Raw genomic sequence first — 15,087 nt, 5'->3', positions numbered from 1 at the left:
TAGCCCAAGAGGCACCAGAAGGGTGACATGTCTGTGGATGAAGTTGCCAAAGAGTTTTGAGCATACTCTGTCCAGGATAGGAGGCGTACCCAGTTATCCTGGGTTGACACGTCCAGCTTGGGGATGGACGTAAGACTGGTGATGACAACCAGAGGTCAAATAGACTGAGGCCCCTAATGAGTTACAAAAAGCCTTCCAGAACCTAGAGATGAATTGTGGTCTGTGATCTGAAACAACATCTTTAGGGATCCCATGTAATCTGAAAACATGTTGTAAAAACACGCCAGCCATTTCTTGTGCAGTGGGTAAAGCAGGTAAAGGAATTAAATCTGCGGTCTTGGAAAACCTGTCAACTATGACTAGAATAGTGGTTGTGCCTTGACATTCTGATAAGTCCAAAATAAAAGTCAGCTGATATGGGAGATCAGGTACAGGCAGAGATTGGACTGGGCAGGCCAGTCTCAGTCAAGGTGATTTGATCCTAGCACAGATACAGATGCAGCCATTCAAAATGCGCGGCACAGACAAGTACTGGAGGTAATTGGCTACAGCCTCACGCGTCACAATGCAAAATACCGCAGTACGTGATTGGTTGACCGACACGGGCACTCGTGGTGCGTTTGTCGGTCGTAGAAAGATTTAAATGTCTTTACTGTGCCCGTTTTAGTATTGAATATTTATATTGAATTTTACCACTAAAGGGAAATCTTAGTAGCTGAGCATGAAAAGAATAGGAGCATACTGTAACGCGTGTGAAGGACATAAACGATATTCATTTTGGAACATAAACATACAGTATATGGCTGGTCTTGGTACTTTAAATAAAAAATACACACCAGTATTCCATTTCTCCCTAGACATTTTAAGCATCAAAGTCTTTAACTAACGTGATAACGGAGTCAATAAGCATACTTTTAGAATTTGATTAAAAGGTAATATAAAATGGAATCGCGTATCTAAAGAAATTAATAACGATATAATTGTATTCATGTACCGCAACACAAGAATAGTACACGCTGTATGATGTCTGTTGATAATGTTTGTAGGGCTTTTTCAACACTCCTCGTGTGACCTGACTCCTGGTTCCTGACTCCCACATCACACGTTGCGTGTTCGAATCCAGCTGAAGCCATGACTTTTTTTTAACAAACATTTCTTTGAAAAAATAAAACGTTTCCCTGGGTCAGAGATTAAATAAAACTTCACTCGCACCAAACAAATTTATATTTCTAAATATCACAACATGATCGAATTTAAGTCATTTTAATAACAATGAATAGTCACATATGCGTTACAATATAAACATTTATATTGATTTAAATCACGTTTAAATCGCCTTTATTTAAAACCCATAAATAAAGCTGATACTGTTTACACTTTTAATTATTTAAAACTGTATTACAGCAGCACAATGCACAATGCAACGTAAATTGCTATCTTTGACTTCTGCGTAACAAAGTTCAGGTGGGTAGCTGCGTCAGCATGCGTGGGCTGCAAAGGAACAAGTAATAGGTTTATTTCATGCTGAAAAAAAGAAGAAAGAGAACACAACGTTTCAGCCGTGGAGCCTTCTTCAGGTGTGAGAGAGACAGGGCAGTAGGCAAAGGTAAAGTAGCGGGAGAACAAAGGTTGAGAGGGAGGAGGAGTGAGAGGCGGGAGCAGGGGACCAAAAGAGAGGCCAATCAAGAGGTGTGAAGTCAGAATGGGTGCAGAGAGGTGTGAAATGAAACTTCCAATGAATGGAGAAAATTTAAAAGAACAGTAATCTGTCGTTAAGGGAAGGGAGAATGTGTGATCCTAGCTGCAGAATAATTTTAGTTTCGGTGGTCTTTCTGATGTATGAGTTCGGAAAACCGTCTTTGAGAACACAGACGGAGAGATTAGAGTGGTCGTGGCCGTCAGAGGTGAAATGAGAAACAATGGGCTTGGAGAGATCTTTAATCTTCACAGCCCTGACGTGTTCTCTGAAGCGGTCTCCGAGTCTCCTTCCTGTTTCCCCAATGTAGATGGCTGGGCATTTACTGCAAGAGATACAGTAAATAAGGTTGCTGGAGGTACAAGATGCTGTCTGGGTGATCCAGAATTGTCCTGAGGGGCCTTGAATGAGTGTGGTGGTGGCTGTGTACTTGCAGGTGATACAGCGAGCTCTGTTGCAAGGGAAAGTGCCTGGTGTGGATGGTTGCTGAGGGCGGTCAAGGGAGCTGTGAACAAGGAGGTTACGCAGATTAGGTGGTCGGCAATATGAGATGATAGGGCGATCAGAAAAGAGGGCCCCAATGGAGGGATCATCCTGTAGGATGGAAAAGTTTTGGTTAATGGTCCTGGGGATAGGAAGTGTGTTAGGGTGGTAAGGAAGCACCAAAGGAATGCGGTTGTTACGGCGGGAATTCCTGATCGGGTTGATGGTCCGGGGGGAGTTTTTGGCTCGGGCAAGGGCCCTGTCAATCACACTGCTGGGGTATCCTCTGTTGATGAAAAATGAGTATTTCGAGGGCTTGGTTTTCGAAGTCGATGTCGTCGCTGCATAATCGTCGTAACCTAAGGAACTGTGAAAAAGGAAGAGAGTTTTTAGTGTGGTTGGGGTGAAATGAGCTGTACAGGAGGTAGCTGTGTGAATCCTTGGGTTTGTAATAAACTGAAGTGGACAGTCGGGGGTAGTTGATAGACAAGTGGATGTCTAGAAACGCAAGAGTGGTGGAAGATATGTTAACCGTATATTTGAGGGATGGGTGGAAGTTGGTGAAATGGCGCAGGAAGAATTCAAGCTGATCGTTGGAGCATGTGGCGGCACCGACTCAGTCATCAATATATCGTTTGTAGAGGTCAGGGACATAGCCAGTGTAGGAAGCGAAGAAGCGTTCTTCTACCCAGCCGACAAAAATGTTGGCATAGCTGGGTCCCATTCTGGTCCCCATGGCAACTCCACTGACCTGTTGGTAAAAAAGATTATTGAAAGAGAATGCGTTCAGTGTGAGGACCAATTCTGCAAGGCGTACCAGGGTGTGGGTGGGTGGATCAAGCACTGTGCGTTTGTCCAGCGTGTGCTTGAGGGCTGTAAGGCCATCATTATGGGGAATGACGGTGTACAGAGATGTGATGTCCATGGTAAAAATGTGGCATTCGGAACCCTGAAATTGGAAATCATTGAAAATTTGGAACGCGTGGTTGGTGTCTTTGATGTATTTCCCTCACACAACATTTTTGTCGGCTAGGTAGAAGAACGCTTCTTCGCTTCCTACACTGGCTGTGTCCCTGACCTCTACAAATGATATATTGATGACTGCGTCGGTGCCGCCACATGCTCCAACTCTCAGCTTGAATTCTTCCTGCGCCATTTCACCAACTTCCACCCATCCCTCAAATATACGGTTAACATATCTTCCACCACTCTTCCGTTTCTAGACATCCACTTGTCTATCAACTACCCCCGACTGTCCACTTCAGTTTATTACAAACCCAAGGATTCACACAGCTACCTCCTGTACAGCTCATTTCACCCCAACCACACTAAAAACTCTCTTCCTTTTTCACAGTTCCTTAGGTTACGACGATTATGCAGCGACGACATCGACTTCGAAAACCAAGCCCTCGAAATGTACTCCTTTTTCATCAACAGAGGATACCCCAGCAGTGTGATTGACAGGGCCCTTGCCCGAGCCAAAAACTCCCCCCGGACCATCAACCCGATCAGGAACTCCCGCCGTAACAACCGCATTCCTTTGGTGCTTCCTTACCACCCTAACACACTTCCTATCCCCAGGACCATTAACCAGAACTTTTCCATCCTACAGGATGATCCCTCCATTGGGGCCCTCTTTTCTGATCGCCCTATCATCTCATATTGCCGACCACCTAATCTGCGTAACCTCCTTGTTCACAGCTCCCTTGACCGCCCTCAGCAACCATCCACACCAGGCACTTTCCCTTGCAACAGAGCTCGTTGTATCACCTGCAAGTACACAGCCACCACCACACTCATTCAAGGCCCCTCAGGACAATTCTGGATCACCCAGACAGCATCTTGTACCTCCAGCAACCTTATTTACTGTATCTCTTGCAGTAAATGCCCAGCCATCTACATTGGGGAAACAGGAAGGAGACTCGGAGACCGCTTCAGAGAACACGTCAGGGCTGTGAAGATTAAAGATCTCTCCAAGCCCATTGTTTCTCATTTCACCTCTGACGGCCACGACCACTCTAATCTCTCCGTCTGTGTTCTCAAAGACGGTTTAATGAACTCATACATCAGAAAGACCACTGAAACTAAAATTATTCTGCAGCTAGGATCACACATTCTCCCTTCCCTTAACGACAGATTACTGTTCTTTTAAATTTTCTCCATTCATTGGAAGTTTCATTTCACACCTCTCTGCACCCATTCTGACTTCACACCTCTTGATTGGCCTCTCTTTTGGTCCCCTGCTCCCGCCTCTCACTCCTCCTCCCTCTCAACCTTTGTTCTCCCGCTACTTTACCTTTGCCTACTGCCCTGTCTCTCTCACACCTGAAGAAGGCTCCACGGCTGAAACGTTGTGTTCTCTTTCTTCTTTTTTTCAGCATGAAATAAACCTATTACTTGTTCTTCTGCGTAATAATGTTCACCTCTCTTTCCAGCAAATTAACAATAGTAATAATAATGAAATTTATTGTATATGGCGCCTTTAAAGGTGGCTCCTCAAAGCGCTTTACAGGATAAAAACAATAACAACAATACTGTTAGGCTGGGCAAACGATTTTTATTATTTTTTTAAAAAGAAATACAAAATGAGACATAATGATGTGTTCCGGCTTAGACATTAATGAAGAGCATAACAAAGGTCATAAAGGTCATAAACGATATTAATTTTGGAACATCAACATATTATGTAAACTGTATGTTGCTGTTATTGGTATTTTAAAGAAAAAATACTGTAAAATCCTGGGTTCGGTACAATGATTCAGGCATTCATGTGAAGGACAACAGAGCTTTCACTGGCTCAAAAAGAGAAAAAGACAAAAAGAATAACGGACACAGCGCGAGCCTGCATTCTCTCCTCAGCCGTCCACACCACACTTTTCCCTGGGTCAGAGATTAAATAAAACTTCACTCGCACCAAACAAATTACCACACACTGAACACTGAACATGTTAACCCAAATATGTCTCACAATACTTTTATGTTACATTACTTTGCTAAAATGTATTTAAAAATAAAAACAATTACAAATGCCAGCAGAGAGAGAGACATACACACAGTTCTTCATTGTCAAAAAGTAATTGTTTTTTACTTTGTCAGCACCCAGACAAACGCAAACATGTTAATAATGAAATGCTTTTATTCATTCTTAATCGAACTCACAAGTTGTCATCTGCTGTTGAAGCTCTTTGAGACTAGACTCACACATGGCTAGACTTGACTCGGCTCTGGCTTTCCCATCTAAACAGATGCACTGCAAGTACAACCCCCCTCACTGCGGGAGTGCTGACTGTGACTAATTAAACCGGTTTCACAGGCATTTTCAAAGTAGAAGGGGGCAAATTTCCAGCAAAAGACACCTCCCCCCCTCAAAAACCCAGTAAGTACAGTACTTACTAGTTGAGATAGCTAGGGTCTTCAATGAAATCGCTTTAACATGCAAATGCATTAGTGTAACAGTCCGGGCGTGGCAAGCGTCTAATGTCTCCTGACTACGGCGAAAGGAACCCTTCTTTCATTAAAAGACAATGAACATATTCTACCCGTACATGAGAATATAATGCTGGCGCGTGGGCGCGGTGGGATGCTGTACCAGCTGTCAAAAAAAAAGTTTTGTTTTTTTTTTTAAAGTCAATTGAGTGTCCATAATATTGCATTAAGTGAAAAGACCACGGGCATTCTTCCTCCCCTACATTCTCAGAGAAGAATAGAATTTATTATTAGCACAATTTATTACAGTGCTAAATGTAATATTATTGATGACTAATAATTTATGCTAACACCTAGCTTTCTTAACTAGTAAGTACTGTACTTACTGGGTTTTGGAGGGGAAGGGGGGTGTCTTTCGCTGGAAATCTCGCCCCCTTCTACCTTGAACTCCCCCCTGTGTATTGTCGGTTTAGGGCAAGCAAGAGAGAGTGTGCTGTCCTTTGACAAAACAAGGCTCGCCCGATAATGTGAATCGAAACCTGTTTTTCTAGCTTTTAAAGTCGTGCGATGTGTAAGTGGGAACAGATCGTTATATCTTACATATGAAAAATACATAATATAGCTCCCAAACAAACGCAAACGTGTTTTTAATAAAATGCTTTTATTCACTCATAATCTGACAATTTCAGGAAGACTAAGGAAGGACTAAGGAAATTGTCATCTGTTGTTGGAGCTCTATGAGCTTGGTGACTTTGAGACCACTTGTTATCCCAAGTTGTTTGAATCGCCACAATTCAAATAGAGAAAAAAGAGCTGACTGACAAGATTTAAGATGTGGCTGTCAATGTTGGATTAAAAAAAAACACGTTGCCCGACGTTAGTTGCATTGCTTGAAAAATAATTTTATTTCGAAAGACTGGATAAGTTATTCAAGTGTTTTTTTAACTTCCTGAAAAACAAGTAATAATTTAACAATATGTGCAAACGTTTTTTTTTTATTTGTCGCTGTTGTGAATGTCTGTGGAGTATATCTTATTTGCCTGTCTGTCCTGGCTGTGCTCTCTCGCTCGCCCTCAGCCCCCCCTCTCTCTCAATTCAATTCAATTCAAGGTGCTTTATTAGCATGACAGATGGGTACAATCAGTGTTGGGTATGTAGCGGCAATGCTTGTTAATAAGACAGAATTAATCGTTGGTATGCTGTCCTAAATGAGGCCCCATCTCACCCTCCATCTCTGTGGTACAGCCACAGAGAAAGTATTCATGCAGGCTGATTTAAGTTGTTTTCTTTTGATAAGGGACAGCTCCCAGACGGGGATGCACTTAGCTAAGCCTGGCTATCATGATCAATGGTCATCCATTGGCGCCTATTTGTCTAGGGAGTGCCGAATGGACATCTGGACTGCATTCCTAACTGTCAAGAGTAAGTGACTCATATCTCACCTTGACCAACCAATCAGGGACTGGCAGGGCTTGGTAATACCACATGGGTCTCCAATGCCCGCCAAACTCTCAACCAATCAGCACACATCTGTGTCTTGGTCAAAAAGGGAGCGCAAGCTCAGATCGGGGCACTCCTTGGCCATTTTCGCGCATCCTCAGAGACAATCACGTGACAACTGCTGTTGTCTGCACTGGGACTTGGACTTTGTTCTAAGCGCGAGGCCGAGGATCCCGTACGTACTCAGAATTCTACCAACGTGAATGCTCCGCTTGATCAACGGCAGCCTACAGTTGGACCCTCGTCGACAACCTGAATAGCTTATTCAGAAGCAGCGCTGGACTGGGAACGAACCAGCTTCTTCCCAGGCAAAAGAGTGACTTGTGAGGACTCGCGGTCACACTCTGTGCATAGAGACTTTCTACTAGCCAGCCGGACTGCTGGTAGATCCCCTCGGAGCAACAACTGCCCTGTGCGCCGCATTCAGATTCCTCCGCCCGTCCTACTCTGAGCTGCACCTCGACTGGTTGGCCGGTAGCCAGAGGACGCCGGGACAACGCCCACTGGACAACCGCTGGAACAGAGGCTGCAACAGAGCCTGTCAGCTGGTTTGGTGTTTGTGCCGGGAAATTCCAAATCCATACACAGTGGATAAGTAAACCCCATGTTCTACATTGCGTCTCGAGAATTCAATTGTACCTCAACACAAGTTGTTATCAATTTAATTCATGAGTAATGTATTTACTTCCGAGTTTAGAGTAACAGTGGGTAATAACACTTATTAGCCATTTGGTAACCGAATGATATATATTGACATATATTCTCTGTTGTGTATCTCTTTGTGTTTGCATCTCTTCGAGATTATATACCTTGTATATTGATAACCCTCACAGTAAGGTCTGCCGCTCGTATCCAGTCAGACTAGTATATGTTTGGTACACAATTTATATTAATAAATGTATCTTGTGTATTGAACCTGTGTGTGTGCATTGTTAGTTGTTCTGACGATTGATTTTCTAAAAGCCACAACGAACAACCTCGTGATTATTGCTACAATTAATAATTGTCTCAGTAAACCCATCAAACCTCTACAGGTATTTACTTTGTAATCTGTATTGCTTTGAGATGTCACTCTTAAAGGTGATATATAAAATCAAGGCTTTAACTTGCTTTAACTCCGCAAGTCTGAGTTCTTGTGTCCGTTCTATCCGAGCCGTATTACAATATGTATCTTTATAGCAGGTGGTGTACAGCTTTTTAGTATAGATTACACTTTTCTAAAACGTATTTAAAAAATAAAAACGATAACAATCTAATCTTTGCACGTTTGATCCCAAAATCCCAAGAAAAATAAATCTAAATGGGGAGAAAGCTATGCTGAAAGTTTATTAAGATACTTAGAAGACAAAGATATCAATTTATGTTGCATTTGTCTGATTGTGAATCGAAAAACACATATATTTAAACATGCGTTTGCGATTTAAATCAATATAAATGTTTATATTGTAATGCATACTTTACAGCCTCCATTTCTCTATAAAAATTTAAAAGATCATGTGCACAGCCTAAGAGGGGGGTCCACTGTCAGTGACAGCTGACAATCCTCCATACACCCATGTGAAAAATTAATAATGCCAATGTAAACATCGTATTTACAATTTGTTGATAATAGAAATGTTAAGTTCTCTAAAGCTTTGTGATAGTTGACCCAGGCAGCAAAACATCAGCTGCACTGGTAAGATGCAACACCAAAGATATGATTAATAGCCTTTTAAATCTGAAGGGAGATCTAAAGGGATCCCCCCCACACACACACAATAGAAGCAGGAAGCAGAAGCAGGGACCGTTGTCAGAAGGGAAGAAGGTGACTATTCATTGTTCTCATGTTGTGATATTTAGAAATATAAAAGTCAATTAATTGTCCATAATATTGCTATTCTATTTTTTAAAAGAAATGTTTGTTAAAACAAAAGTCATGGCACCAGCTGGATTTGAACACACAACCTGTAGGTTTAGCAATCAGGGACATAGACCAGTGTGCTAATAGGGAAGTCACATGAAGAGAGAGGCGAAACAGCCCTACACAGCCCTGTCACAGTACACGAATATAATCATATCGTTATTAATTTCTTTAGATACGCGATTCCATATTATATAAGCAGAAAAGCTTAAAACTACCACTTTTTTACACGCTATTTTACATGTTAGTTAAAGACTTCGATGCTTAAAATGTTTAGGGAGAAATGAAATACCGGTTTGTATTTTTTTCTTTTAAGTACCGATTCCTGGAATCTGACTGGCTGACACCCTTCTGAAGTGGTTCCATAATATCTGGTACTGTATATGGAAAAGAAAGCGTTGATAAAAAAGCCTGGATTCTCATGTATCTGATACAAGTATCTTTTAATACAGTCTTTGATGTCCTCTTGAGGATCCTTGTGATATTTTGAGCTTTGGTTGAATGATAAGTGTCGCAGTTTAAATAATTTTCATAGTTAGAAATTATGAAACGCTCTGTTAAAAGCAAGGGAATTTTTATGTCCATTGCAGGAAAAGAAAATGCCTGACAAAGTAGGGCTTGGACAGATTCCAAGTGCTTGTACAAGTGTGCTAAAGAAATGAGCAAAAAAAGTCATTCCTTTATTGTATTGGCTAGCTAACGTCCTGTCCTTGTTAGTTAGATCTACGAAATGCTGTGGTGTTTGTCAAAGAAAAAACTAAAAGTATTTTCATTTAAAATGATGGTTAGAAGGAATGTTGACCAGCGTAATAATTTGAGTTTACAGCTTGTCCAAAGTCATTCATTTTTAATACTATTAGTAATATCTTCAGTAAAGACTTTGATGCATAAAATATTTGTATAATTCAAATATTTATGATAAAGGTAGGTTGTGTACTTTTGTCCAATTGAGCAATCTTGCTTTCATAAAATACACCAACTTTTTAATGACTGATGATTAACATGCTGTAATACACAGTTTATATTTAAAAGCTCAAATGCTGTACATGAGAGGTTAAGCTGTATTGGCTCCTCCTGGTGGTTTTATAAGGTGATTCCGGATACTTTCCGGCATGACGTCAAATTACGCGATATACCGCGTGATACTGCGTTTTGATGCGACAGGCCCACCGGGGTAAATCGCAAAATATTGAATGGCTGCATCTGCAAGATGGCAGAAATGGAAGGGAGGGAGGCTCCAATGATGTCTTCAGCTTTTTTCATAGTTGCAGGGCCTTGCTGTCTAAAGCCTTGCAATTCCTAAACCAAACAGTGATACAGCTGGTCAAGGTGCTCTCAGTGGTGCTTCTGTAGAATGTGGTAGGAATGAGCAGTAGAAGGTTTGCCCTCCTCAGTCACCGCAGGAAATAGAGAATCTGCTGTGCTTTCTTGGAGGTGGTAGTGAGTTACCAAGTGAAGTCATCTGTAATGTGTACATCAAGAAACTTGGTGGTTCTAACTGTCTCCACAGGGGAGCTGTTGATGTACAGTGGGGAGTGATCAGCACAGGCTCTCCTGAAGTCAATGATTATCAACCTATCTTTATTTACATTCAAATAGGTTGTTGTTTGTGCACGAATCCACTAGTTGCTTCACCTCCTCTCTGTATGTTGCCTCACCGTTGTTGCTAATGAGGCCCACCACTGTCGTGTCATCAGCAAATCTGATGATGTGATTTGAACTGTGCTTGGCAGTGCAGTCATGAGTCATCAATTTGAACAGCAGAGGGCTGAGCACACAGCCCCAGGGGGTCCTGGTGCTCATTGTGATGGTGCTGGAGATGTTATTACCAATCCAGACTTTCTGAGGTCTCCCGGTCAGAAAGTCCAGAATCCAGATACAGAGGGAGGTCTTGAGGTTCAGCAAGCTCAATTTTTCTATCAGCTTCTGCAGAATGATTGTATTAATGCTGAACTGAAGTCAATGAAAAACACTCTTAAATAAGAATCTTTCTTATCCAGGTGGGACAGGGCCAGGTGAAGGGCAAGAGATACGGCATCATTATTAGACCGGTTGGGGTGGTATGCAAACTGAAGGGGGTCCAGAGGGGTAGGGAGTCGGACTTTATGTGGCTCATGACTAACCTCTCTAAGTACTTCATGATAATTGGTGTGAGTGCCACAGGGTGTCAATTGTTGAGGCAGGACATGGTTGACTTCTTTGGCACTTGTATAAAAGTGGTGAATTTGATTTGAAGCATACAGGGATGACCACCTGTTACAAGGAGATATTAAACATATCTGTGAGTTGTTCTGCGCATTCCTGGAGCACACGACCAGATAGATGATCAGGTCCAGCAGCCTTACATGGATTAACTTTGGCTAGTGTCCTCCTCACATCAGCTGCGGGCAGGCAAAGCACCTGATCATCGGGAGGAGGTGTGGTTTTCCTCACAGACACAACGTTCATTGCTTCAAACCGTCCATAGAAGTTATTCAGCACATCCGGGAGGGAGGCATCACCGTCGCTGCGACATGGGGTGTTCCTGTAATCAGTAATGGTCTGGATGCCCTGCCACATGCGCCCGTATCTCTGGGGTCCAGGAAGTGGCCATAGATTTTCATAGGTGAAACCTATCACCTGATCTGAATGCAGCATCACGGGTTCTTAGCAGTGTACGGACCTCTGCAGTCAGCCATGGCTTCTGGTTGGCCTGTGTGATGGTGGGTTTGGAGACGACGGTGAGGTCGTCTATACGCTTACTGATGTAGCCAGTCACAGATGCTGCATACTCCTCTAAGTTGATGAAATAATCATAGGTAGCAGCCTCCCTGAACATATTCCAGTCTGTGAGCTCCAAAAAGTCCTGCAATGCTAAGATGGCTCCATTTGGCCATATTCTGATCTGTTTCAGAACTGGTTTGGCACGTTTGAGCAGTGGTCTGTATGCTGGGATTAGCATAACAGAGATGTGGTCAAAGTAGCCCATGTGGGGGCAGGGAACAGCCTTGTCTGCATCATGGATGTTTGTATTAAGCAAGTCTGGTGTGTTCAACCCTTTGGTTGCAAAGGTAACATATTGATTAAATTTAGGGAAAACTGACTTAAGTGCGCGTGATTGAAGTCGCCGGCAACAATGACAAAGCCATTGGGATGAGAAGTTTGCAGATCGTTGATGGTCCCGTAAAGGACTCGTAGCGCCTCTTTGGAGTCAGCACTGGGCGGGATGTACTTAGCCACAATAATAACCATATTAAATTCCCTTGGTAAATAGTAGTGCTGTTTACCATAGTGTTTAATATCATAAATAGTAAAATATTGCATGCTGCTAACAACATAACATAAAATCAAATTCCATTAGTGATGAGCAGAAACTAGAGACAACAACAGCATTTTTGCACCATTTTTTGTTTAAATAAACACACAAACCACCTCCGTGAGACTTGCCGGTCACTGAAACTTTCTTGTCCACGTGGAAGGAGGTCAGTCCATCTAGCTGAATGGACGTATCCAAAATATTGTAATTTAGCCATGTTTCAGTAAAAATAAAAATGCAGCGCTCCTTAAACTCTCACTGAGCAGCCAATTGCAATATTATATAATCCATCTTGTTTTCCAGGGAACAGACATTGGTAAGAAAAATTGATGGGAGAGCCAGTCTGTTAGGGTTAGCTTTTAACCTGGCATGGATCCCAGACCTCCTGCCTCGTTTGTGTCTCCTTTCATACTGATTTTAGCGCCTCCTCATTCGGACACCTGCAACAGGTTGCACTGCTCTCCCAGGACCTGATTCTCACAGTAAGCCAAGGCTACTTAGCTTCTCTGTCAGCTTCTTCATCAGAATACTAAGTGGGTAGTCCTTGCATCATTTTTCAATTTCCAGCATGGTCAGGCAATCGGAAACGTTTGAAAAAATTGGACAAGAGACAACATTTCCTCACCAACAAATAAATAAGGCACTTTAATGTGCCAGGCCAGATACTTGCATGTGAATAAAGTTCACCAATGTCCATTCTCTGTCCATACAGTAACTACAGTATACCTGCTGTATATGCTACCATCCATTGTTAATTACCCCTGGTCCTGGAGGGCCTCTTATGGCTTTTTTTATCTTTGATTCCTATTGACTGATGATAAGATGCTCTTCCACTTAATTATGACTAAAGACACTCAATAAACAGCGCTTTTCTCATTAAGATTTATGTGTTCACTATAAATTAACTGCAGCCCTCCTAGACCATGAGAGAATATCACTGCCTCCATCACTTTGACCACTGGGTGTTTCATATCATGAATAGTAAAATATTGAATGCTGCTAACAACATAAGATAAAATCATCTTTGTAATTGAGACAGGTTGGACCAGCATCTATAGGATCATCCATAATAAAATGCTTTCCATCTAAACTCCATCGCAGTTTCAAATCTTCAAAAAGAGGTATGCCACCATTTGCACAGCCTAAGAAGGTGCAGACCCATAATCTCTAATGCATTCCCTAAAACAACAAAATTAAACAAATAACCTACATAAACTATGATTAGGAGCTCAGTGACTGTAATATAATAAAAGTAATTGGATTCCAATAAAAGTGACAATGTATCAGTTTTCTTTCCTTGCAAGCTTATGCAATCTATATAATAGTGTAAGTCAGTAATACAGTAGTAAGTCTGTCTGTGGTAGTGGGTGCAGGAAGATTAAAGTATATCCCAGCCTTTTGAAATATATTTTGCAATGATGATGTATAAATGAATAAGAAGAAAAAAACAAAGGACACACAATACATATACCAGAAGGAGAAGAATATAAGAACCCCCTGGAAAACTTCCTTTTTTTGATAACACATCACATCCACTTTAGCTTAAGGTGAAAGTCAAACTCCATTTTTCAACTGTTGGAATGCCATGTCTACACAGTGTTCAGAAGATATGATATACTGTATTGTAATCTGTATTTTATTTCCTACAAAACAGTTGGAATCATGCAAATGATACTGGTACATTTTGATTAAGAAAACGGTTGGAATGGTAATATCTGGAGATTTGAATATGTCTTCAGGGAACATAGCCATACTGCCAGGCTACGACAACAGAGTGATTCACATAAAAGAGGTAAGGAATGACAGGGTAGAGACAACCTTACAGGTTGTCTGACAGTTTTTACTGCCTGTTTCATTACAATGTGGCATGATAATCACAGAGGCAGAGAAAGAAAGTGCAGGCATCCACTGGATGCAGGGGAGAGATTCATATTAATTTTATCAGATTACTAAAGGTTTGTGATTACTTGATTATTATCATTTAAATTAACTGAAAGTAAATGAATTAGTACTTTAATTATCATACTTATCTTTTAACCATACATATGTAGCGGTGAGGCTTATTAATAAGGCAGAATTAAGTGTTTCTGAGCTTTCCCAAATGAGGCCCCATTTCTCTGTTCATCTCTGTGGTGCAGCCACAGAGAAACTATTCATGCAGGCTGATTTAAGGTTTGATCAGGACAGCTCCCAAAGGGGGATGCACTTAGCTAAGCCTGGCTATCATGATCAATTGTCATCCATTGGCGCCTATCTGTCTAGGGAGTGCCAGATGGACATCTGGACTGCATTCCTAAGTGTCAGGAGTAAGTGACTCATATCTCACCTTGATCAACCAATCAGGGACTGGTAGGGCCGAGTAACCCACGTGGGACTCTGATGCCCATGGAACTTTCAGCCAATAAACGAGCTGAAGTTCCTCCAGGTAAAAACAGGCAACACAGAGAGCCTGGGAGATTCAGAAAGGGAGATTCAGTAAGATTCAGTAAGATTCTGGAGAGGATTCTGTGGACTGTTCTAAAGGGAATTCAAAGGAGAATTCCAGGGCAGGACGGCCCAGGAGCAGAAGGCTCCCAAGGGCAGGACATTCTCGCAGCGCGCCTCCTGACCATCCTGAGACTCAGCCCGGACAACCACGGAACGGCCAGTGTGTCCGAGTGCCAGAACTTTCCTTTGTTCTAAGAGTCGAGAGCGGAGGTTGCCAGAGAGTAACCAGAGGATCCACCCGAGGTTAGCACCAGCAGCAGGCCTCGTGAACAGGTCGGAACTGTGGACAGCTGAATCACT

Source organism: Lepisosteus oculatus, chromosome 11 (genome assembly GCF_040954835.1).
Source record: "Lepisosteus oculatus isolate fLepOcu1 chromosome 11, fLepOcu1.hap2, whole genome shotgun sequence".
Classification (NCBI taxonomy): domain Eukaryota; kingdom Metazoa; phylum Chordata; class Actinopteri; order Semionotiformes; family Lepisosteidae; genus Lepisosteus; species Lepisosteus oculatus.
The sequence above is the reverse complement of the archived record's forward strand: the minus strand, read 5'-3'. Positions refer to the sequence as shown.